The 24,557-nt window shown below is 42.5% G+C and overlaps 1 pseudogene; it reads right to left on the reverse strand.

Moving 5' to 3' along the window:
- LOC140856212 (zinc finger BED domain-containing protein RICESLEEPER 2-like) overlaps nucleotides 1-24,557 on the reverse strand; it is a 56,758-nt pseudogene that overhangs the window by 29,404 nt on the left and 2,797 nt on the right.

The following is a 24,557-nucleotide window of genomic DNA, read 5'->3' on the forward strand; positions in this document are numbered from 1 at the left end:
CTGGTTTAATTAGTTTCGATTAGATCAACCTAACAGTTCATGCTAGACCGCTTAGCCAAGAATCAAGTCCATTTGGTTCTTATTAAAGATATGGACTTGACCAACTACAACTATTGTAATTGATCTAGAAAATCTTGACCTAATCTAAGACAACAATTGATTAGATTTAGTCAGTTCTCTAATTAAGTCCATCTTTAATCTAACCATAGGTCTAACCCAATTAATGGACCTAATTCTCACTAACCCATTAACCCAATGTGTTATGGTTTGTATCTTAGGTTCTTCAATTCACAATCCTAGAACATAATCAAAATAACTTCTTAATTCTTAATTAAGTTTTGGGCTGAGGGTTGGGTTCGGCTTTTTAAAAAATAATTTTCATATTTATAAAATAATTTTACAATATGATTCTACTAATCATATTGCATGTTTGATTCATAATCAAGATGCAAGTGAAATAAACATGAAACTACTTTAGATCTAATCTAAACAGGTTCATATAATTGAAATAATTTAATTTTAAATAATTTTTTTGCATAAAAATTATTAACAAAGAGATTTTATTTTAGATTTAAATATTTTTTAAATTTAATAAATCATAAATTTAATCTAGATCATATCTAACAAATATATGATTAAAGACAGATCTACACGAACTAGACAACTTTTGCACTGTAAGGGGTAAACCTTACAGCAGGACAACTTGCAGTTCGTGATTGATCTAAAATTTTAATTTTAGATTTAATAATCAGATTATAAATTAGATCTAATCTAAGAAATAATCTAAGCATGTATAAATAATCATGTAATGAAGAACCTAGGCTTTGATACCAATTGAAGGAACCAAATCTAGGATTTCAGGGTTAGATCTTGAACCTTTTTCAAGATCATGCAGTGGAAGACTAAAATAAATCAAAATTTATTTTTTAAAATCAAAAATTTCTAGATCTAAGATTTATTACATGATTATTACATAATATTAAATCAGAAATTAAAATATATAGAGCATGAACTACATGTTGATCATATCAACATATTTCTATACTACATCTAATGTATGTATTAAACAATAGATCAGATCTATTACCTTGCAAGTTAGATTTCTAACCTTACTGATCAGGCTTAAGGATGATGTTGCAAGCCGCACATACATCCGACCTCTAAGAGTCGTCCACACGAGCCCACGAATCTCGACCAGAAGTCCTGCTTCAGGAAATCAGCACAGTATGCTAGTACTGCACTGATTTTCTTTGATGGTTGATCAGGTGCCTCCTTCTTTTGATTTGGGCTCTTCAAAGATGAGAAGTAGAAGGAGAGTTTCAGATCTGAGACATTCTCAGAAAACTCAAGATGGAGGAAGGAAGAGATGAAAACAAACAACCCTAGAAGAAGACCCTCTTCTTCTTCTCATTTCTCTCTCTAAACACCCTATCTTGTGTCAATTATATCTCTTGACCCAAAGATCTTTTCTCTAATTTTTAGATGGCCCAAAGGTATCTCAAATCTCTATCTTATTCAAAAATTTCATAAAGAAAATCATTTTATAGAGAGAGATATGATAGAGTCCTTTTCTAGGTCAAATACCTAGTTAAGGCTTATCCAAACATGCAAGATAAGTGGTGCCCAACTCTTGAGCACCTCCTCCTTATTTTCATGCATGGACTATTAGAAAAAGGTACACAATGTAACCCTAAAGGCCATAAAAATTAAAAAAAAATTGGATAAATTCGATGCAAAATTGAAAGAGTTTTGGATTTTAAAACTCTATCTCATAGAATTCGAAATCCAAACTTATTCCTCTTTGATTTGATCCAAAGCACCTTCCATGTAAGAAAGAAGAGAGAAAACCTTTTGTGGATGTGGGAGAGACCTGGGAGAGGGCTTTTCTCACACAAAATAAGAGGGGATTGGCGTGGAATAAGAGAGAGAGGGCGTGGGGGGGGGCTTATGTGGCGCAAGGTGGAATCCTAGTCTTACTAGGATTCTAACTCATGACTTGTTTTAATTTGGTTTCTCAAATCAAATCAAACCAAAATTAGATCAACCCAATTAAAATAGGTTTAACCAATTAAGAACCTAATTTAATCAGATTAAATTAGATTTAAATTTAATTTAATTTTTTAATCAAATTAGAAATTAGGTTGACCCAAGTCCTAATTGAACTAGGACTAGTTTTTTTCTTGCACTTGGCTTATCTAATTAACCAATTGGACTTGATCCAATCAAGCTCAAACTAAATATAATTAAATTATATTTAATTAGACTTAATCTCTACCCATTGACTTAATCAAATTAAGCCAATTAGCAATCAAATTGCTAATCGATTCTCCTGCAACACTTGCACTAGGTTAAATGTCAATCGTATTGATTATTTAACCCTAGAACGATTCTTAATCGTTGATCAATCATCTGATCGGATCATGAACTCTAATGTGTGTGACCTCATAGGTTCGAACCTAAGCTGGTAGCACAGAAATAAATTTTTGTGCTAATCGAAGTGACCATCTAGCAATGGTACCCGACGATCAGATAGGTCGAATGTGTAGAACAACATCCTTAGAACCCATGTGGATATAGTTTTCATATAATTCATTCCCCTTGACCAAAATGATCATAGGACATCTCAGAGTTCAACTGTCAACTCTGATCAGGTTGTCCACATTGTATTTCAAAATATCAAATCCATCTGATGGATTACCTGGCCAAGATTTTGCTAAATTGAAATACAGTGACTCATTTTTCTCCAACTCTTGGAGTGGTCAATCTCATCTCGATCACACTCTGACTTTGCAAGTACTTGACTGTGCCCAGAATCTTCCATCCTGAATTAAAAATTAGTTAGTCCAGTACCAAAGCACAGTGAGTTGCTTGTAAGTCACTGAGGCGATCTCAGGTCTATACCTATATCCCATCAGAGACATTCTCGACAGCAGAATGCTTGGAGTTGGTCACGTTAATGATGATGTACCCTTACATCTCATCTGTATGCCATTCCAGTGTCTCCACACTCTTTGGTTAAGAGAACAACCAACCCATATGGCCTACAACGACCTATGCTCGATAGAAGCTGTCGTCTTATTAACGCCTATCATTTGGTCGTGAACAGTTTTAAGGACTAATCAATAAATCCTCTTTTATCGAACTTAAATAGCCTAAGACTTCATCATAACAACGGAATTTATTAGAAGATGAAGACTTATGATGAAAATGTCAAAAATATATTTTATTTATTAACAAATCAATTACAATACTTGGTTGCTCAACCGTCAACAGCTTGACGATTGACTTTTGGACATATTTCCCAACAGATATCTTACTGACCCTCTTTCTCTCAAATGATTATGCAGGAACCGATCCGCAACTTCAACTCCCCAATTTGAGAGCTACAATGGGACCTCGATCCGGTTGACCACCTGGAGGCCTTCCGGACAACGATGCTGCTTTATGACGCCAACGCCATCCTGTGCCGAGCTTTTCTATCTACCTTGAAGGGAGCGATAAGAAATTGGTATCGACACTGAAGTCGGTACTATCTTCTTCTTTGATCAAATGAGCCATTAGTTTGTGGCTCATTTCGTCCGGAGCCGACTCCCGAGAGGTTCGGAGTCCCTTATCGACATCAAGCAAAAGGAGAAGAATCCATCCGAACTTATATCAATCATTTTAATGCCGCCGCATTGGAAGTCCCGAATTGGACCAATCAGTAGCAATGGCCATCCTGAAGAGTGGTCTTCAAAAGAATGATCTTCTGTTTTCTCTGAAAAAGAAGTATCCCAGGGACTTCGCTGATTTGCTGGCTTGGGCGAAGATATGCCCGAGCAGAGGAAGCCTTCAAGCTGAAAGACGAGGAGGCCGCAAAGGAGCAACAGGCGGGTGACTCCAGCAAGCCCGTAGTTGAAAAAGGGCTAAGTGAAGCTCGGCCACGTTCTCGAATTCTCCCGAACACAAGCATGTCTGAACTCCTCCTCGAGCTCATAGGCAGAGGAGCCCGGACCACAGAGTTCGACGGAGCTCTCCCCAGGAAGATCCACAGCTACGCCCCTCTAAATGCTCCAAAAGCCCAAGTGCTGATGAAGGTCAGGGAGCAGCTGCCAAGGCGGAAAGGATGTGCACACATCCCAAAAAGCACAACCCTAACAAATTTTGCCTCTATCATCGTGACCACGGCTACGACACGGAGGAGTGTATTCAGCTTCGAGACGAGATCGAGGAGCTCATCAGACGAGGTCGGCTCAACAGATTTATCCGACGTCGGTCTGAAGGTAGGGAAGATCGGTCGAGGGCCTACCACAGCCAGAGCCACCAAGGAGGAAGAACAGCCTGAAGATCGCCTCCAATTGAGATCATCAACACCATCTCTGGAGGACCCTGACGGGAGCAGCCAGTGGATCGGTCGGACCACCCAAGCGACAGAGGATTGAAGAATCTATAACTTTTACTGAAGAAGATGTTAAGGAGATTCAATTCCCCCATAATGATGCGTTGTAGTTTCTTTAAATATTGCTGACTATGATGTATGCCGTATTCTTGTTGATAGTGGAAGCTCGATCGATATTTTGTTTTATGATGCATTCTCAAAAATATCCATTCCGGATGGTCGATTAGGGCGATTAGCTCCCGTTGGTAGGGTTCACTGGTGATGCTATGCCAGTGGAAGGAGTAATAATTTTGATCATAGTTGCAGGTCGTACCCGAAACAATCTAGAGTGCAAGTAGATTTTCTGGTAGTAAGGGCGCCGTCTGCCTACAACGTAATACTCGACCGACCTGCCTTAACACCCTCCAAGCTGTGGTATCGACCTACCATTTGAAATTGAAATTTTCTACTAGCCAAGAGGTCGGAGAATCAGAGGAGATCAAGTCCTTGCAAGACACTGCTATAACATAGCCCTACAAAGAAATGGTCAGTCTGACCCCTATCGGTTGATGGATTAGACACCCACGACGACCTTGCTGAAGAACGGGGTGAGCCGATTGTTTCTTTGAATGATGGAAATGAGGAGCATGTGGGAAGATCGGCTCCAACCTGGGAGAAGAGGTACGGACATAGCTCATCAATTTTCTACAAAAGAATGTGGATATTTTTGCTTGGGTTCCGATGGACATGTCGGGGATTGATACGGAAGTCATGGAACACCGTCTAGCGTTGATCCCAAACATGGCCGATGAAGAAAAAAATCCGAGTCATGCATCGGAAGGGTAGAAAGCAATAGCTGAGGAAGTTGATAAACTCCTGCAAACCAGGTTCATCAGAGAAGTCAACTACCCGAATTGGGTCTCCAATGTGGTTCTCGTCAAGAAGGCGAACGGCAAGTGGAGGATGTGTATAGACTTCAAAAAGTTGAACAAAGCCTGTCTGAAGGACAGTTATCCTCCACTCAGAATTGACCAATTAGTTGATCAATCTCGGACCATGAGCTTCTCACTTTCATGGATGCATTTTTCCGCCACAATCAAATCAGGATGGCACCAGAGGACGAAGAAAAAACTGCTTTTATTACTAACCGTGGTCTTTATTGTTACAGGGTCATGCCTTTTGGCTTCAAAAATGCAGGGGCGATCTATCAACGCTGGTGAACAAGATCTTCAAAAAGTAGATCAGCCGCAACATGGAGGTCTACGTGGACGACATGCTTGTAAAAAGTAAATCCTCAATGAACCACGTCGCCGACCTTGAGGAGACCTTCAGCGCCTCCGAAAATACAAGATGAAGCTGAACCCAGCCAAGTGCTCTTTTGGAGTAATCTCAAAAATTCTTGGCTTTATGGTATCGGGGTATGGGATCGAAGCAAATCCGAAAAAAATTCATGCCATCCAGAAAATGATCGCCCCAAGTCAATAAAGGAGTTCAGTCTTACTGAGAGAGTAGCAGCTCTGAATCGCTTCATCTCTAATCGGCCGAACGGTGCTTACCTTTCTTTCAGACTCTCAAGCAGCCGAAGAACTTCTGTTGGACTACTGAATGTCAGCAAGCATTCGAAGAGTTAAAGAACTACCTCGGCTCACCTCCGTTATTGGCAAAGCCGAATCCAGAGAAGAGTTATTCCTGTACCTGGCGGTCTTCCTTGTGACTCTCGCAGCAGTTCTGGTTAAGAAGAAGCAAAAATTCAACGGTCGATCTACTACATAAGTCGAGTATTGAGAAACCGAAATCAGGTATACTAAGTTAGAGAAACTAACTTACGCCTTGTTGATTGCAGCTCGAAGGCTCCGACCTTACTTTCAAGGGCACACCATAACACTGCTTACCGACCAGCCGATTAAGACAGTTCTGCATTGAGCGGATGCTTCTGGAAGGATAGCGAAGTGAATTTAGTGTAGGGGTAAAATGGTAATTTTAAAACTTTTTCAAAATCATAATTTTACGCAAAAATTATTAATTAATCTTATTAATTAATATATATTAACCTACACAAGGATCTAAATATGATATATATAGCATGCATTTAAATTTGAAATTTCGAATTCTACAGTAAACATTTTACTGTTATGTATTCAGAACATATTACCTTCATGCAGGTAGTCGATTGCTACAGTCTGATCACCATCGAGAAGGTCTAATCATCATAATGCAGCCACACAGTATGTCTGACCTCTGCGGATCATCCACACGAAGCTTCCGATCTGATCGGCTCCTTACGAATGCTAGTTCGTTGCAGAACTCTTTCGATGGCCGATGCTGATCGAACTCCTTCATCGATGTCTGCTGACTCTTCGAATGCTCTGGATCATCAGCAAAGGAACTTGAGAGATTGATGAAGCTCTTTCTGAAGTTTGGTGGGATCACGACACTCGTAGCTCACCTTCTCACTTCACAAACCCTAGGCAGAAACCCTAGGGTACTCACAAAAGACCCGTGCCCTTTCTCTCTTCTTTTCTTTTCTTTTCTTTTCTTTTTTTTCTCATGCAGAAGGCCTTTTTCATGCAACCCTTTCTCTCTCAGATCAAATATACGCACCCCACCTTCTCTTTCTTTTTAAAACGGTGCAAGACTGCATCTTTACAGCATTTTCACCGCATGAGAAGATAAAGCTAGGTGGTTCCTCACTTGAATTCAAATCAAATTTAAATTCAAATACCAATTAACCTATCCTTATCCACTCAAGGCAGAGAAGAGAAGGGGCGTGGGTTCTTTGTGCATGAAGAATTTACATGAGAAACTTTTTCTCGTGTAGAGAATGGGGCGCATAAAAGGATAAGGTGGCGCATGGATTAGTTGCCCATTCAAATTAAACATTATTTGAATTTGAATGCCCAACCAACCTTATCATTATCCACACAAGTGGCGCACAAGGGAGGGTGTGGGAAGGCTTCTGCATGGGAGAAAATTCATGAGAACTTGTTTCTCGTGAATTCAAATAGGCGCAAGTGAGGTGGCGTAGGGAGATAAGTCAAGGTGGTTTCAAATTTTAAACCAATCTAATTGAACCAAGTTTATCAAAATAGGTTAGGCACAATTAGACTAAGTTAAACCCAACACAATTAGGTTTAATTAGGCTCAATAAAATTCTAATCAAATCAGAAATTGACTAAGCCCAACCCTTGATCAGATCAGGGATCAAACCACCTCGGCGATTAGGTCAACTCTTAACCTAATCGGGTCAAATCCAACTGAATCCAATTCAATTGGACTTGATCCAAAAATAATTACTCAATAAAATTGAGTTAATTAGTGATCAAATAACTTATTAAATCTCTCATAAATACTGAATCCAAATTTGATGGGCAATCGGGCATCAAAGTCCATCGATATGAAACCTTGATCGAAGAGTCCCAAACCAGTGGGACTCTTGACCCCGGTACCCAAAATGTGTGGAACTCGTGATCAGAGAATCTTGATTCTCGATCACAGAGTTCCAGACACTAAGACTCAGAGTCTCCGAGCATTAGGACTCTTGGTCAAAGAGTTCCAGTCCAGTGGGACTCTTCACCAGCCATCAGATCAGATAGGAACTTCTAATGTGTGTGACCCATAGGTTCGAACCTAAGCCGGTAGCACAGGAACCAATTCCTGTACTAATCGAAGTGACCATCTAGCAATGGTATCCAACATTCGGATAGGTCGATTAGTCGCAATCGCAACACTCAGAACCTATGCGAATATGGTTACTGTATAATTCATCCCTTTTGACCCCTATGTATAGGATGACTCAGGGTTAAACTGTCAACCCTGATCAGATCATCCGAATCGTACTCAACTCAAACAGTCCTGTGACTCCTCACTAGGACTACCCTGGCCAAGATTTTGCTAAATTAAAATACGACTGTACACAGCTCCTAAACTGGAGTGGTCAATCCCATCTTGACACACGCACCGACAAGTCAATACTTAACTACACCCAGCAGCCTTCCGTCACTGAATTAGAAATTCAGATAGTCCAGTGCCTAAGTGCAGTGAGTTGCTTGCAAGTCACCGTGGCGGTCTCAGGTCGGAGGGACAGTTATACCCATATGCCATCGGAGCAAATCTTGACAGCAGAAAAAGCTCCAGAGTCGGTCACGTTTAGTGCAGATGTATCCTTACATCTCACCTGTATGCCATACCAGTGTCTCCACACTCCTTGGTTAAGAAGACAACCAACCCATATGGCACACAACGATCTATGCTTGATAAAAGTTGTTGTCCTTGATAACAACGTATCATTTGATCGCGAACAGGTTTAAGGACTAAATGACAAATCCTCCTTTGTCGAGTCTAAATAGTCCTAAGGACTTCATCACAACACAGGAGTTCATTACAAGATGAAATAATTTGGGATGAAAAATATCAAAATAATCTTTATTAATTTATAATTCATATGCTAATACAAGAAAGAGCACAACTGTCAACAGGCTGACGATTGACTTTGGGACACTATTCCCAACAATCTCCCACTTGGCCTAAAGCCAATCGGTGCAGTATCTAATACCCATCTTCGACTTGAAGTCGTCGAACTCCTTCACCGCAATGGCTTTAGTGAATGGGTCGGCCAGGTTCTCCTTTCCGTCGATTTTCTGAAGGTCGACGTCACCTCTATCCACAATTTTCCGGATAAGGTAGTAGCGGCACAGAATATGTTTCGTCCACTGGTGTGCCTTCGATTCCTTCGCCTGAGCAATGGCTCCAGAGCTGTCACAGTAAAACAGAACTGGACCAACAAGGGAGGGTGCTACTCCGAGCTCGATGAAAAATTTTCTCAGCCACACCGCTTCTTTGACAGCATCTGATGCAGCGACATACTCTGCCTCGCAAACTGAATCAGCCACAGTATGCTGCTTGAAACTCTTCCAACAGACAGCCCCACCATTAAAGGTAAAAATAAATCCCGACACACTCTTGCTGTTATCGTGATCAGACTGAAATTAGAGTCTGTAAACCCTATAAGTCTCAAGTCTGATTCACCATAAACAAGCCACTGGTCCTTAGTATTTCTTAAATACTTCAGGATGGTTTTAACAACCTTCCAGTGATTCTCCCCTGGATTAGATTGGTATCTACTCACTACCCCTAATGAGTATGCCACATCTGATCGTGTACATGTCATGACGTACATGATAGATCCACTACCGAAGCATATAGAATTCTACCCATACGCTCTCTCTCTTGAGGTGTTGTCGGACAATTCCTCTTCGAGAGAGAAATTTCATGGCCTATCGGTAGATAGCCTTTCTTGAAATTCTCCATGCTGAACCTCTTCAGCATAGTATCAATGTACGTGGACTGGGATAAGCCAAGCAACCTTTTAGATCTATCCCTATAGATCCTCATTCCTAGGATGTAGGAAGCTTCTCCCAATCCTTCATGGAGAACTCTGACGACAGCCAAATCTTTATTCCTTGTAATACAGGGATATCATTCTCGATTAAGAGAATATCATCCACATACAATACAAGAAATACACTACTGGACCATTAGCCCACTTATAAATGCAGGCTCTTCTCCATTCTTAACGAAGCCATACGTCTTGATCGTCCTATCAAAATGTATGTTCCAACTCCGGGATGCCTGTTAAGTCTATAAATGGACCTCTGTAGCCTGCCACCTTAGACTCATCTGTGGATGTGAACCCTTCAGGTTGTATCATATACACCTCTTCATCCAGCTCTCCATTTAGAAAAGCTGTCTTCATATCCATCTGCCAGATTTCATAGTCCAGATGGACAGCTATCGCAAGCATAATCCGAATGGATTTGAGCATTGCCACAGGAGAAAACGTCTCGTCATAGTCTATACCATAATATTGATGATATCCTTTGGCAACCAGACGACTTTATAGGTCTCACCTTTCCATCTGCACCCTCTTCCTCTTGAAGACCCACTTACACCCTATGAGTTTTACTCCTTCGGGTGGGTCAACCAATGTCCACACATCGTTGACCTTCATGGACTCTATTTCAGATTTCATGGCCTCTAGCCATTTCTCAAGTCAGATCTCTGCATTGCATCCATGTAGGTGATCGGATCCTCATCATTTTCATCAAGTTCGACAGGATCACATCCCGAACCAAGAAATCATAATATCTGTCTGGTTGACGTGGTACTCTACCAGACCGCCTTAAGGGTGCAGAACAATGGGCTCCAGATCTGATCTAACCAAATTCGGTTCAGGTTCAGCAACTTGTGTCGGTTTTTTCACCTGCCGAACTTCCTCAAGTTCGACTTAGAGGCAACAATCCCTTCTCCAAGGAACTCCTTTTCCAAAAAGATTGCCTTAAGGCTGATAAACACCTTTTACTCATCAGCTAGGTAGAAATAATACCATTTGGTCTCTTTTGGGTATCCTATGAAATAACACTTGTCAGACCTAGGTCCAAGCTTGTCCGTAATTAAACGTTTAACATAAGCCGGACACCTCCAAATCTTAAGGTGCGAGAGTACTGGCTTACGTCCTATCCATATCTCATAAGGCATTTTGGTTACAGACTTACTCGGAATCCTATTTAGAAGGTAACAAGCCGATTCGAGCGCATATCCCAAGGAAGATCGCAGACTAGCAAACCCCATCATGGATCGAATCATGTCCAATAAGGTCCGATTCCTCCTTTCAGACACACCATTATGCTGTGGTGTTCCAGGAGGAGTCCACTGAGAGAGAATCCCATTCTCCCCAAGATATGTCAGAAACTCATTGGAAAGATATTCACCTCTTCGATCAGATCAAAGATTTTAATACACTTCTCAGTTTATTTTTCTCCCTCATTTCGGAATAGTTTGAAATTTCAAACGACTCCGACTTATGCTTCATTAAGTAGATATATCCATACCTCGATAGGTCGTCTGTGAAGGTTATGAAGTAAAATATCCACCTCTTGCACTTGAGCTCATGGGTCCAATATATCAGAATGTATCAGACCCAAGAGTTCACTGGCTCGCTCACCTTTTTCAGTAAAAATGATTTGGTCATCTTCCAAGAAGACAGGACTCACAGGTTGGAAGTGATTCACAATCACCAACTTCAAGAATTCTTCTTGAGCCAACCTGTTTATCCTGTTCTTATTGATATAACCTAGCCTATAGTGCCAAAGATAGACTTCTGACATATTATCCATTCTAGGATGTTTACTGAGGTTTGAACCATATTAACAGGCTGTGATAGTAAGTAAATTCTATTATTTATTGTCCAACAAATATTGTAACACATTCAAAATGATATTGCAAACGTTTTCTTTATTAAAAATTCATAACTGTACATGGCCAAAAGGCCTACAAAATAATATTTAATAAAAAACTTGGACAATAGTGATATTCACTCAGAATTACATTACGAGAGTTGATTACAAGGTTCATGATTCCTAAAGCTAGAACTGAAACTTTGCTTCCATCTCCAACGTTCAGGAACCTCTCCCTTCATCAAATCTCCTACTGACCTGCAGACCCTGCATCGAATTAAATATGATAAGGCTTCGGTATCCAATACCCAGGCAGTAGTATCACAAATGAAAAAGTTGCAAGGTGTTATCATATAATTACCTTGCTTCTTCTTCAGCCTGTTCGGATCCAGGGAGGCAATGTATAGAGGACAGTTCCTCTTCTAGTGCCCCTGCTTCTTGCAAAAGAAGCACTCCGTCTGGCTCTGATCGGGCTTGTGCTTCTTGGTCTGACCCTGTGCAGACATCCCTGCATGTGGCTGCACCTTCTTATTCTTCTTCTTCTTGTTCTTCTTCCCTTTCTTAAAGGTCGAAGACCAGAAGAAGACCCTCCCACAAATTCACCGACTCCTTATGGAGCTGGTGGTCCTTCTCAAAGTTCTGCAGCAACCCCAACAAGCCGTGGTAGTTCACTGTAGGTTTTATCATCCAAAATGAGTAAGGAAGGGGAGGAAGGACTTGGGCAAAGAATTAAGGATCGCATCCTTACCGAGCAGCTCGTGCAAGGAAAAGCCCAGTTTACTAGGCGCTCATTCATTTCGATCATGTACAGTACATGATCAGTGACTGAGGCCCCATCCCTCATCCGAGCATTGAAAATGGCACAACTAGTTTTATGCCTTTCAACGTCGTCAGACGTGCCAAAGGAGTCGTTCAATATTTGAAGCATCTCCTGCGGCTGGGCGTTCTCGAACCTGCGGCTGAACTATCATTCATTGCCGCCAGCATTATGCACCGTACAGTGGTGCGGTCGTTGAGCCACTTCTGATATGTATCTCGGATCATCCCTCTAGCATTCGGGATGGCTCCTCAGTGCCAGATCCGTTACTACATAGAGGATCGCTCATGCTCAAGAATGATTTTTAATTTTTGATACCAGCTATCGAAATTAGGTCCCATGAGCTTGTCATTATCTAATAATGATCGGAGCGACAGGGTAGTGGCCATAGCTGCATAAAGAAAACAGACCTTTATTAGTATATAAATTATTAATACTAAAGACTTGGACTTTAGTCTAAAGTTTCTCCCAGTATTTTTACGAACTGGTAGCCTCAACCTCCAATTCGAGAAATTACTTTAATTCTTAGTGGGTACTAGAATCCACACAGACTACACACGAGCCCAACTTTGGCTGGTCAACCCATGTGCATCTATGGGTAGGTTCATAACCAGTTGTTTCTCTAAACAACTTCTAGTAATTGATTTTGCCCCAGAACCTAATCAGTAGGCTTTGCCTCACTGAAAAGTTCTGGTTAGGTCCAACCATTAATATGACTTGATTTGATGAATCTGACCAATAAATGATCAGGCCCGACTTTGGCCGGCCAACCGACCACCATCAGAAAGACTCAACCAAATGATCATATTATAATGATAATTCATTAGTCAATAAGCACCAGGCCTTTGGACCTCCAGTGATTATTAAACTAATGGACTCATTATCACTCACTTAATGGGAGGCTATGACTTAGTTATCACTATAACTTAATTATTTTTAGGGACCTAATAATTTTTGAGAATTTTATTAAAGGATAGAAGAGAAGAAATTAACCAGCCAATTTCAATCCTCCCACTGACTTCACCAAGTCAGATTAAAAAGGTTTAATTAAAGCCGGCATTAGGAGCACCTAAATCAGTCACACTGATTTACCTAATGACATGGGTGAGCCCTAATCACCAAGTGATCTAATCAAAATCTAACTCACCAGGTTGGCCAGATAAGTGAGACCAATGGAAGGGATATGCCATTAACTCGTCAGAGATCGAATCAATGCAAGTAGCTCCCAGTTAAAAATCACTGGTCAGACTGCCGAACTTACCTTAGACACCAACCGATTCATTAGTTTTAATTTGATCAACTTAGTAAATAGGGTTTCACCGCGTAGCCTTGAATTAAGTCCATCTTGGTCTAGTTAAAGACATGGACCATTCAACTACAACTATTGGAGTTAAGTTTAGAGTGTTCTTGACCTAATCTAATTCAACTTTTGATTAGATTTGATCAATTACTCTAATTTAGTCCATTTCTTTAAACTAACCTTAAGTCTAACCCAATTATGGACTAATCCATCTAACCTATTGACCCACAAGTTTATGCAATTGTCTTAGGTCTTAATTCACAATTCTAGACCAACTAGACAATACTTAATTCTTTTAATTAAGTATTTGGGCTGATGGTCAGGATTTGGCATTTCGAAAATAATTTTCAAATTTGAAAGGTTTTATTTTCTGTTCACCAAATGTGTTGACTTATTTCACAAACGGATCAGTACATTTCATAAACAGTAATCCTATTGCTAATTACATAACAGAAAATAACTCAATCAAAATAAATCATGAATATTCCTTTAGATCTAATCTAACACATTCATGATAAATTTTACAATTGAACCTTTACAATTAAATCTTTGCTGCTTCGTCTGCATAGGATATAATCGCTCGAACCCCTACCGCCATAGGAGAACTCCATCGAATGGAGGAGAGGCCTTTAAACCCTACTTTTCTCCTACGATCGGACGACCATGGCAACCAACCCAATTAGACTACTTGCTACTTGGATCAAGTATATCTAAATATACCAATTTCAAAATTTAAATTTTAAATTTTAAATTTTGAATTTTGAATTTCAAATTTCAAACAATTTCAAATTTTAAATTTCAAATTTAAAATTTTGAATTTCAAATTTTGAATTTTAAATTTTGAATTTTAAATTTGAAATTTTAAATAAATTTTAAATTTAATTTTAAATTTTAGATTACTACTTAATCTATGCATGTAAATATATATATCATATTTTAGAACCAGCTCTGATACCATTTATGGTGAATTTCAGTCAGGGGTAAAATGTAATTTTAAAATTTTTCAAAATTATAATTTTACAGTAAAAATTATTAATTAATCTTATTAATTAACATGTATTAACCTTATACAAGGATCTAAATATGATATATATAGTATGCATTTAAATTTAAATTTAAATTCTACAGTAAACGTTTTACTGTTATGTGTTCAAACACATTACCTTCGTGCAGGTAGTCGATTGCTGTAGTCTGATCACCGTCGAAAAGGTCTGATCATCACAATACAGCCATACAGTATATCTGACTTCTGCAGATCATCCACACGAAGCTTCCGATCTGATCGGCTCCTCACGAATGCTAGTTCGTTGCAGAACCCTTTCGATGGCCGATGCTGATCGAACTCCTTCGATCGATGTCTGCGACTCTTCAGATACTTTGGATCATCAGTAAAGGAACTTGAGAGATTGATGAAGCTCTTCCTAAGTTTGGTGGGCTCACGACACTCGTAGCTCACCTTCTCACTTCCCGAACCCTAGGCAGAAACCCTAGGGTACTCACAAAAGATCCTGCACCCTTTCTCTCTTCTTTTCTTTTTTTTCTCATGCAGAAGGCCTTTTTCATGCCACCCTTTCTCTCTCAGATCAGATATACGCATGCCCCACCTTCTCTTTCTTTTTAAAATGGTGTAAGACCGCATCTTTACAGCATTTTCTCCGCATGAGAGGATAAAGCTAGGTGGTTGCTCACTTGAATTCAAATCGAATTTGAATTCAAATGCCAATCAACCTATCCTTATCCACTCAAGTGTGAGAAGAGAAGGGCTGGGTTCTTTGTGTGTGGAGAATTTACACGAGAAACTTTTTCTCGTGTAGAGAATGGGGCGCATAAAAGGATAAGGTGGCGCATGGATTGTTGCCCATTCAAATTCAAACATTATTTGAATTTGAATGGCCAACCAACCTTATCATTATCCACACAAGTGGCACACAAGGGAGGGTGTGGGAAGGCTTCTGCGTGGGAGAAAATTCATGAGAACTTGTTTCTCATGAATTCAAATAGGGCAGGTGAGGTGAGGTGGCGTAGGGAGATAAGTCAAGGTGGTTTCAAATTTTAAACCAATCTAATTGAACCAACTTTATCAAAATAGGTTAGGCACAATTAGACTAAGTTAAACCCAACACAATTAGGCTTAATTAAGCTCAATAAAATCTTAATCAAATCAGAAATTGACTAACCCAACCCTTGATCAGATCAGGGACCAAACCACTTCAGATTAGGTCAACTCTTAACCTAATCGGGTCAAACCCAACTGAATCCAATTCAATTGGACTTGATCCAAAAATAATTACTCAATAAAATTGAGTTAATTAGTGATCAAATCACTTATTAAATCTCTCATAAATACTTAGTCCAAATTGATGGGCAATCGGGCATCAAAGTCCATCGATATGAAACCTTGATCGAAGAGTCCCAAACCAGTGGACTCTTGACCCCGGTACCCAAAATGTGTGGAACTCATGATCAGAGAATCTTGATTCTCGATCACAGAGTCTCAGACACTAAGACTCAGAGTCTCCGAGCATTAGGACTCTTGGTCAAAGAGTTTCAGTCCAGTGGGACTCTTCACCAGCCATCAGATTAGATAGGAACTCTAATGTGTGTGACCCCATAGGTTCGAACCTAAGCCGGTAGCACAGGAACCAATTCCTGTACTAATCGAAGTGACCATCTAGCAATGGTATCCAACATTCGGATAGGTCGATTAGTCGCAATCGCAACACTCAGAACCTACGTGAATATGGTTACTGTATACTCATCCCTTTTGACCCCTATGTATAGGACGACTCAGGGTTAAACTGTCAACCCTGATCAGATCATCCGAATCGTGCTCAACTCAAATAGTCTGTGACTCCTCACTAGGACTACCCTGGCCAAGATTTTGCTAAATTGAAATATGACTGTACACAGCTCCTGAACTGGAGTGGTCAATCCCATCTTGACACACGCACCGACAATCAAGTACTTGACTACACCCAGAGCCTTCCGTCATTGAATTAGAAATTCAGATAGTCCAGTGCCTAAGTGCAGTGAGTTGCTTACAAGTCACCGTGGCGGTCTCAGTCGGAGGGACAGTTATACCCATATCCCATCGGAGCAAATCTTGACAGCAGAAAAAGCTCCGGAGTCAGTCACATTCAGTGCAGATGTACCTTATATCTCACCTGTATGCCATACCAGTATCTCCACACTCTTTGGTTAAGAGGACAACCAACCCATATGGCACACAATAACCTATGCTTGATAAACGTTGTTGTCCTTGGTAACAACGTATCATTTGGTCGCGAATAGGTTTAAGGACTAAACGACAAATCCTCCTTTGTCGAGTCTAAATAGTCTAAAGACTTCATCACAACACAAGAGTTCATTAGAAGATGAAATAATTTGCGATGAAAAATATCAAAATAATTTTTATTAATTTATAATTCATATACTAATACAAGAAAGAGCACAACCGTTAACAGGCTGACGATTGACTTTGGGACACTATTCCCAGCAAATTGACCCACTGGTTGCATACCTCAAAGACGGGGTTCTTTCTCATGATGCAAAAGAAGCTCGGAAGCTTAGGAACCAGGCCTCCTGATATATCCTTTATGAAGGCAAGCTATACAAGAGGTACTCTTTGTCCCTTCTGAAATATCTCTGACCTTCTGAAGCCGATTTTGCCATGTGGGAGGTACATGAAGGAGTCTGCATAAGTCACCTGGGGGCCAGATCTTTATCCCACAAACTGCTCCGACAAGGTTATTACTGACCTACAATGTATCACGACTCCATCGAATATGTCAGAAAGTGTGATCGATGTCAGAGATATGCGAATATCCAAAAAAAGCCCGCCTCCGAACTTACACCTTTGAGTGCCCCATGGCCATTTGCACAATGGGGGATGGATATCCTCGGACCTTTTTCCATAGCATCCGGACAGCGAAAGTTCCTCCTGGTGGCAATTGACTACTTCACCAAGTGGATCGAAGCTGAACCTTTAGCGAAAATCACAGAAGCTAAAGTGCAGGATTTCGTCTGGAAGTCAATCGTCTGTAGGTTCGGCTTATCCAGAACTCTCATTACTGATAATGGGCGACAATTTGCTGAAGCAAAGTTTGCTGAATTTTGTGAGACTTAAACATCTCCCATAACTTCACGTCAGTAGCCCATCCACAGGCAAACAGCGAAGCCGAGGTGACTAACAGGACTCTATTGCAAGGAATCAAGGCAAGACTTGAAAAAGCAAAGAAAACTTGGGCAGACGAGCTTTATCATATGTTATGGGCATACCGAACTATCCAAAGACTGCTCATAGGGGAGACCCCCTTTGCCTTAGCCTTCAGAACAGAAGTTGTGATCCCGATCGAACTCAAGCTTCCATCGGTGGAGTCGTGGCATTCGAGGAGCAGCGCAACTCACAGGATCTCAAGGCCAACTCGACTTGTTAGAAGAAAAGTGAGAGACAGCTCAAGTTTGGATGGCAGTCTACAAACAGAAAGCAGCCTGCTACTACAACTCTCAGGTCAAGAGCAAAGCCTTCAGAGCGGGGGACTTAGTACTTCAGCGAGCTGCTGTTTCACAACCTCAAACTAAGGAATTGTCCCTAACTGGGAAGGCCCTATATGAAGTAAGGAGGTAGTCCAATCCGGAACATACTATCTAAAAGAGCTCGGAGGAGCAGACCTCCCACGATCATGAATTCAAAAAATTTATGAATGTATTACGATAACTTTGCCTTGAATAAAAGTTTCATATTCGCATATCTTTTCTTTTGGCATGAGCTTATAACGATAGGGAGTAGCTCCTTCAGACAATCGAAATTAAGCGTGTCAGGAACAAAGGAGAATCTTGTCCCGACACAAACGAAGGTCCGATTATTTAGAGACCAGATGGGGGAGAGGCCCTTGCAATGACCCTTATGCGCCCCCACATCATGTTAGGAACAGGAGGAGAACCTCGTCCTAACATGAGCAAGGTCGAAGGCCCGGTTATTTAGAGATCGGATGGGGGGAGAGGCCCTTGCAACCGCCCTTATGCTCCCCCACAGCCATGCTAGGAACAGGAGGAGAACCTCGTCCTAACATGAGCAAGATCGAAGGCCCGATTATTTAGAGACTGGATGGGGGAGAAGCCCTTGCAACGGCCTTATGCGCCCCCATAGCCATGTTAGGAACAGAAGGAGAATCTCATCCTAACATGAGCAAAGTCGAAGGTCCGATTATTTAGAGATCGGATGGGGGGAGAGGCCCTTACAACGGCCTTATGTGCCCCCACAGTCCTGTTAGGAACAGGAGGAAAATCTCGTCCTAACATGAGCTGAAATTGATTGTGTCGGAAACAGGAGGAGAACCTCATCCTGACATAAATGAAGATCTGATCGTTTGAGATCGGATGAGGAGAAGGCCCCCTTAGTGGCTCCTCTACACCCCTACAACTCCGTTAGGAGCAGAGAGAAAATTCTCGCCCAAATATAAAGAAAGGGAGAGAGAAAAAGAGAAAGCAATGAGCTACACCAGAGATAAGGAAAAAAATGAACTGCATCTAAGACACAAGGGATCTCATCTCAACGAGGAAGAAAACTCTTATCAAAAATCCTCAGTCTCTAAGGGGAACCCAACACTAGCAGGAGAAAATAGACTTCCTCAAAGTAACGAGAAGTTCGGACCCCAAGCTCGAACACCGAGAGAAAGCATTAAACTCAAATGCCCTCGAAAAGACCTTCGATCATGAACAAAAAGGATGAGTCAACACAGGATGATCAGAAACCTTCAAACAACGTCGATATCGAATAAGATAAAAGACGAGAAGTTCGGTAAACGACAACTCAGAGCAATAGTATACAAGGTGATGAGAAAATTCTATTTTATTTCATTAGTAAAGAATGCATTAGAAAAACCTTTGAAGGCCAAAAAAAAAACAACCAGAAAAGAAAAGAATACATGGAACAAAAGGTAAAAAAGCTCTAAGGAAGCTCGCTTCTTCAGACTTCGGACTCTCGATTTCAGCCATTGTCAGAGATTGCTTTAAGTTTTCAACTTCTTCTTCAGTTCCTTCTTTCTTAAAAGCATCTCCCGATACATTTGGTAGAACCACCGGATTTCGCCCTCCGACTCCCGAAGTCTCTTCCTCAGAACTTCGGACTCCACCTCGACATCCTTGACCGCCTGCTGCTCATAGGCCAGCTGAATTTTCAGCCGTTGCAGTTCGGCCTTCTCCTGCCCAAGGGCATGGATAGTTCTTCCATGGTCCCCTCAAGGAGCGGAGCTCATCGGAGCTTTGAACTGAAATGGCCTGGGCTCTCTCGGACAACTGCCTCTGAAGGTGGGCAACCTCGTCGGTCACCGTCTTGAGCCTCCTTCGGTAGTCGTCTACTTGCCCGCATCAGCCAACTCGGTAGGCATTGTAGTTTGCCTGCATTCTGCAGCTGCTTCTGAAGGTCGGAAAATTTTTTTGACCAGTCCCGATCGTGGTCGGCCTGAGTTGTGAGCCAGAACGAGCTTCCCTTCCAATTAGCCGATTTCTCTCGTGCGGTCGCCAACTCAACCTCGAGGGAGCTGATCTTGAAGTTTGAGTCCAAGATCGGTCGCTGGCGTATTTCTGAAGTTCCTCAAGCTCCTTCACGAAGTCGGCCTTCTTCCGGGTGTAGTCCATGAAGCCCTTTTTGTGGAGGTCCCGAAGGTGAGTAACCTCCATAGTGGCTTCCGAATGGCTCTTCCTCAGCCTGTGAAGTTCGTCGCCCATCTTCTTTGATTTTTTCGTTAGGTGACGAACTTTTCTTCTGAGATCCCGGATCATCAACTTCAAAGGAATCTCCTGTGGTAGGGAAGAGCTTCGGCAAGGCACTATTGTTGGGAAACAAGAGCGTCACAACACAAATCAGTGCAAAAAAATAAAAAAAAAAGAAGAAAAAGGATGTAGAGTGAGAAAAAGGAGCTCTCTGTAAAAAAGAATCTGATTTCATTGACTAAATAGTTCTTAAGTACAAAAAATGAGGAAAAGTCGCAACAAAGAAAAAAATACAAAATTAGAGGTTTCGAACCTCTGGGGCAGAAGTGGAGGAGCTCGGCACCTCCGGAAGGTCGGTCGCGGCCGCGACAGTCGAAGAAGTCCTGGCTGGAGGGAGATCGACGGTGACCTCGAAGGTCCGGCTTCATCCTCGGATGCTTCATCCAGGAAGTCGAGGTCGAGTTCGAAAACTTTCCGACCATCTTCTCCTGGCAAAGCTCGAAGCCTTTGATGAAGGCGCCTGGCCGAACTGGATCTTCAAATCCTCATCTCGGAGGAGGTGTTGAACTGCTCCACTGCTCGGACCCTTGCCTCCGAGACTAGGATCGGGATCTGCGCCTTCAGCTCGGAGACCTCGGCTTTTGCCTTCTTTCTTTCCTCCTCCAAGGCGGCCCTCAGTTCTGTCGAGGTTTGTCCCTCCTTCTGCAGTGCCTCTCGGAGACTCGCGACTTCGGCGACCTTCTCCTCGAGATGGGCAGCTTCAGCCTGCGACCTTCCTCCGCCTGGGCTGCTTCCTTCTTGACGTTATTCATCGCCTCAATGTTGGTGATGAGCTGGTGTCCAATCTGCAAGAACGGCCAAGAACTCAATATGAAAGCTAAGGGGTGAGCTAAGTAAAGAAGCGAAAGGAAGAAAGAAGCAAATCGGCCTACCTCAGAAAAGACCCCAGAGAGTCCCAGACCGCTGTTCAGGATCGGCGTGGACGATCCTGTAGATGACCTCGGGCCGGACACACCCATCGATCAATCTTTTTATTAAATCCCTATTGTTGAAGGGATTCTCCCCCGGATCCTCTTCAGAGCCGTCGGCCCCCTCATGGCAGCCCTGCTGCTGTGGGTCTTGCGGGCCAACGTCTTTTTTCTTCTCCTCCTTTCGACCCCCGGTGCCTCCTCGGGACGAGCCTCTGGAGTGGAAACCTCGGCCGGGGGCTTCTTGAAGAGGCTCGAGGGACTGCGAGCTCAACATTGGAGGGGGCGTCGACGGCAATGGCCACCTGAGCAGGCACAATCGAGCTCGTCTCCCCTACCCTTGCCTTCTTCACCGACTCAGAAGTCGCGGCGCCTTTCCTCTTGTGGGTCTTGAGACCCTTGGCTAGCATTGGAGCTGCATCTGCGTCCATATCTGTAATGAAAGAAGATCGACACAGCTTAGAAAAAGTACAAGAAGAAAGGAGAAGCAGCGAATGACCAAAAAAAAAATACTGATAGGATTGAGAGGGCTTAGGCCGACGTTAAATAAAAGTTGCTCCTTCAGAAGGTCGGAGAGGAGAGGAGCTGGATAAGCCTCAAGTTTATTGGAGGCTTCAAGGTCGTCCCTTCCCAAGCTAGAAGTCCAACGGACGGAGTCCCTCAGGGAGCCCCAGGGGGGCAACCCCAGCTCCAAGGTCGGGCATCGGACGTAGAAGTACCTCTCTTCTAGTTGTGGATAGAAGAGGGGGCACCTTTCAGCAACTCCTTTCTACCGAACTGGGGGAAGAAGTACCACCAGTCTTTGGCTGAAGGGTGATGCTTGAAGGTATAGAAATTCCTAAACAAGGAAAGGGTTGGCCAGACTTCGGCTAAATGACAGAGGAAAAGAAATCCTATCAGAAACCTAAAGGAGTTCGACGCTACCGAAACTAAAAAAATATTTAAAAATAAAAAAGAGCAACGACAAAAGGTGGAAGCGAAAGTCGAAGCCCGACACGGAAAGCTTCCTGATATAAGTAGAAGCGGACAGGAGGAGGGGCGCTAGCCCGGTCAGTTGGCCCAGGAAGCTCAAACTCGTACTCTGGAGGAATCCCATACTGAATCCTGATCAGTGAGAGTTCGTTCGAAGTCAGAGTGCTAAAAATGGTGTCTGGTACAAAGACTGGATGAGGTTCATCTACAGAACTAGAATTTTGTGGGACTGAAATGGACGAACTCTTAAACTGCTAGAGAAGGAAGTGTTGGAGGACATTATGAATCAAGCGAAAACCTAAAAAATTCCGAAAAAATTGAAAAAAAATAAGAAACAAGGTGCTTGCGGAGAAATCGAACGGGCGTAATGCGAAGGAGAAAAAATGGAAGAAGAACAAGAAAGAGAGGCATTCCAGAACTAACCTAGGCTGGTCCGAGAGATGCAGGAAGGCAGCAAGGGTGATGGGGGTCGACCCGAGGAGCGCCTAAAACCGAGAGGGACACGCTGGAGGAAGACGAAGCTCTCGGAGAAGAAGAAGGGCACCAACAAAATTCTCAGGCAAAGTGAAACCCCTAAAGGAGGGGGCGGATTTAAATAGGCAACGGGGTCCAGCGCAATAATGATTGCAGATCTTCCTTGGCGATTTATAACGCCGCATGTCCCACTCATCATGGCAGACGGCTGACGACTGACAAGTCATTATTACGCTGTACCTAGAGCAACGCTCCAGCAAAATTCTAAAAAATTTTTCGGGTCGCCTCGATTTGAAAAGACTTCAGCACCAGTCGCCAAACGCCAAAATATCTAAAACAATCAAGGTAAGAAATGAGGGAGGCAACTTCGATTGTAAAATTTTTTTGTACTTTCTTCATTCGATATCCGAACTCGAAAGTAGGGGGATTGGTGTTGGTATAAAATAACCCCAGCCGAAGTTCATAAGAAGCCGACCCTCCCAGGGCTCTTCCGGCTTCCGACCTTGTGCGGCATCTTTCTGAACTCCCCCAGCCATCCAAGCTTTCACAATACCATCCGGACTCCTTCCAGTAGTCGACCTTCCACAGTGTCCTCCAGATTCTTCCAACGGACGAACTCCTATCGTGCCATCCGGACTTTTCCAATAATGAGCTCCTTCATTCATCTATCGGACCGCTCCAAATACTCTCTGGGCTTCACTATCAGCCGATTTTCTACAGTGATCGACTACTCTCCGAATCTCTTTCAGACTTCTTCCGGTCGATCGACTTTACTTCGAACTTCTTTCGGACTTCGTCTAATGTTCGAGTTCTCCAGCAGCAGGACTTCTAAGTAAACCAGACTCCATCTAAGTTTCTACGATGGTCGACTGCTTTGAATTTCATCCGAGCTCCTACAAGAGCCAGACTCCGTCCGAACTTCTCCAGCGGATGGATCCCAAACGAACTTCTACAACGGACGGGCTTCACCAGTAGATCTCTACTCCGAACTTCTATTGCAAGCAGACTTCATCCGAGCTTCTACAATAAGAAGTCTCCATCCGAGCTTCCATGGCAACTAATCTTCGTCCGAGCTTCTATAGTAAGCAGCCTCCTTCCGGACTCCTACAAGAATCGGACTCCGTCCGAACTTCTACAATAGAATTGAAATTTCAGACTCCTCCGACGGTCGACCTTCCACAGTGTCTCAAGACTCCTCCAGTGGACTAACTTCATAAACGCCTTTCGAACTCTACTATCGATCGACCTTCTGCTGGATTCTTCATGGAATCGGACCTCTCCAACGACAGTCTTCAGACGAGCTTCTACATCAGACAAATTCTAAATGGACTTCTCTAGCAATCGGACTCCTGTCGGACTTCTCTAACAGAAAGTTTTCGTCCGAGCTTCTACAGCAGATGACTTCTGCTGCAGCATCAACGCCTAAGGCACCCAACCATAGTTAACCCGTCAGCAATCTTGAAAAACATCCGAGCTTCTCTTAAATTACTGAGACAGAGATATTTCACTCCACCAGACGTCCCAACCGAGCTTCAGCCGTCCGGCCCGAACTCTCCGGCAAGTCATGACAACAGACACTACTCCACTCTCTGTAACAGACTCCACATGGCCCCACCACTCTCCGCAAGTCGCGACAACGGACACTACTCCACTCTCTGTACAGACTCCATGTGGCCCATACTTTCCGGTAAGTCACGACAATGGACACTACCCTCTCCGTAAC

This window comes from Elaeis guineensis, chromosome 3 (genome assembly GCF_000442705.2).
Source record: "Elaeis guineensis isolate ETL-2024a chromosome 3, EG11, whole genome shotgun sequence".
NCBI classification, from domain to species: domain Eukaryota; kingdom Viridiplantae; phylum Streptophyta; class Magnoliopsida; order Arecales; family Arecaceae; genus Elaeis; species Elaeis guineensis.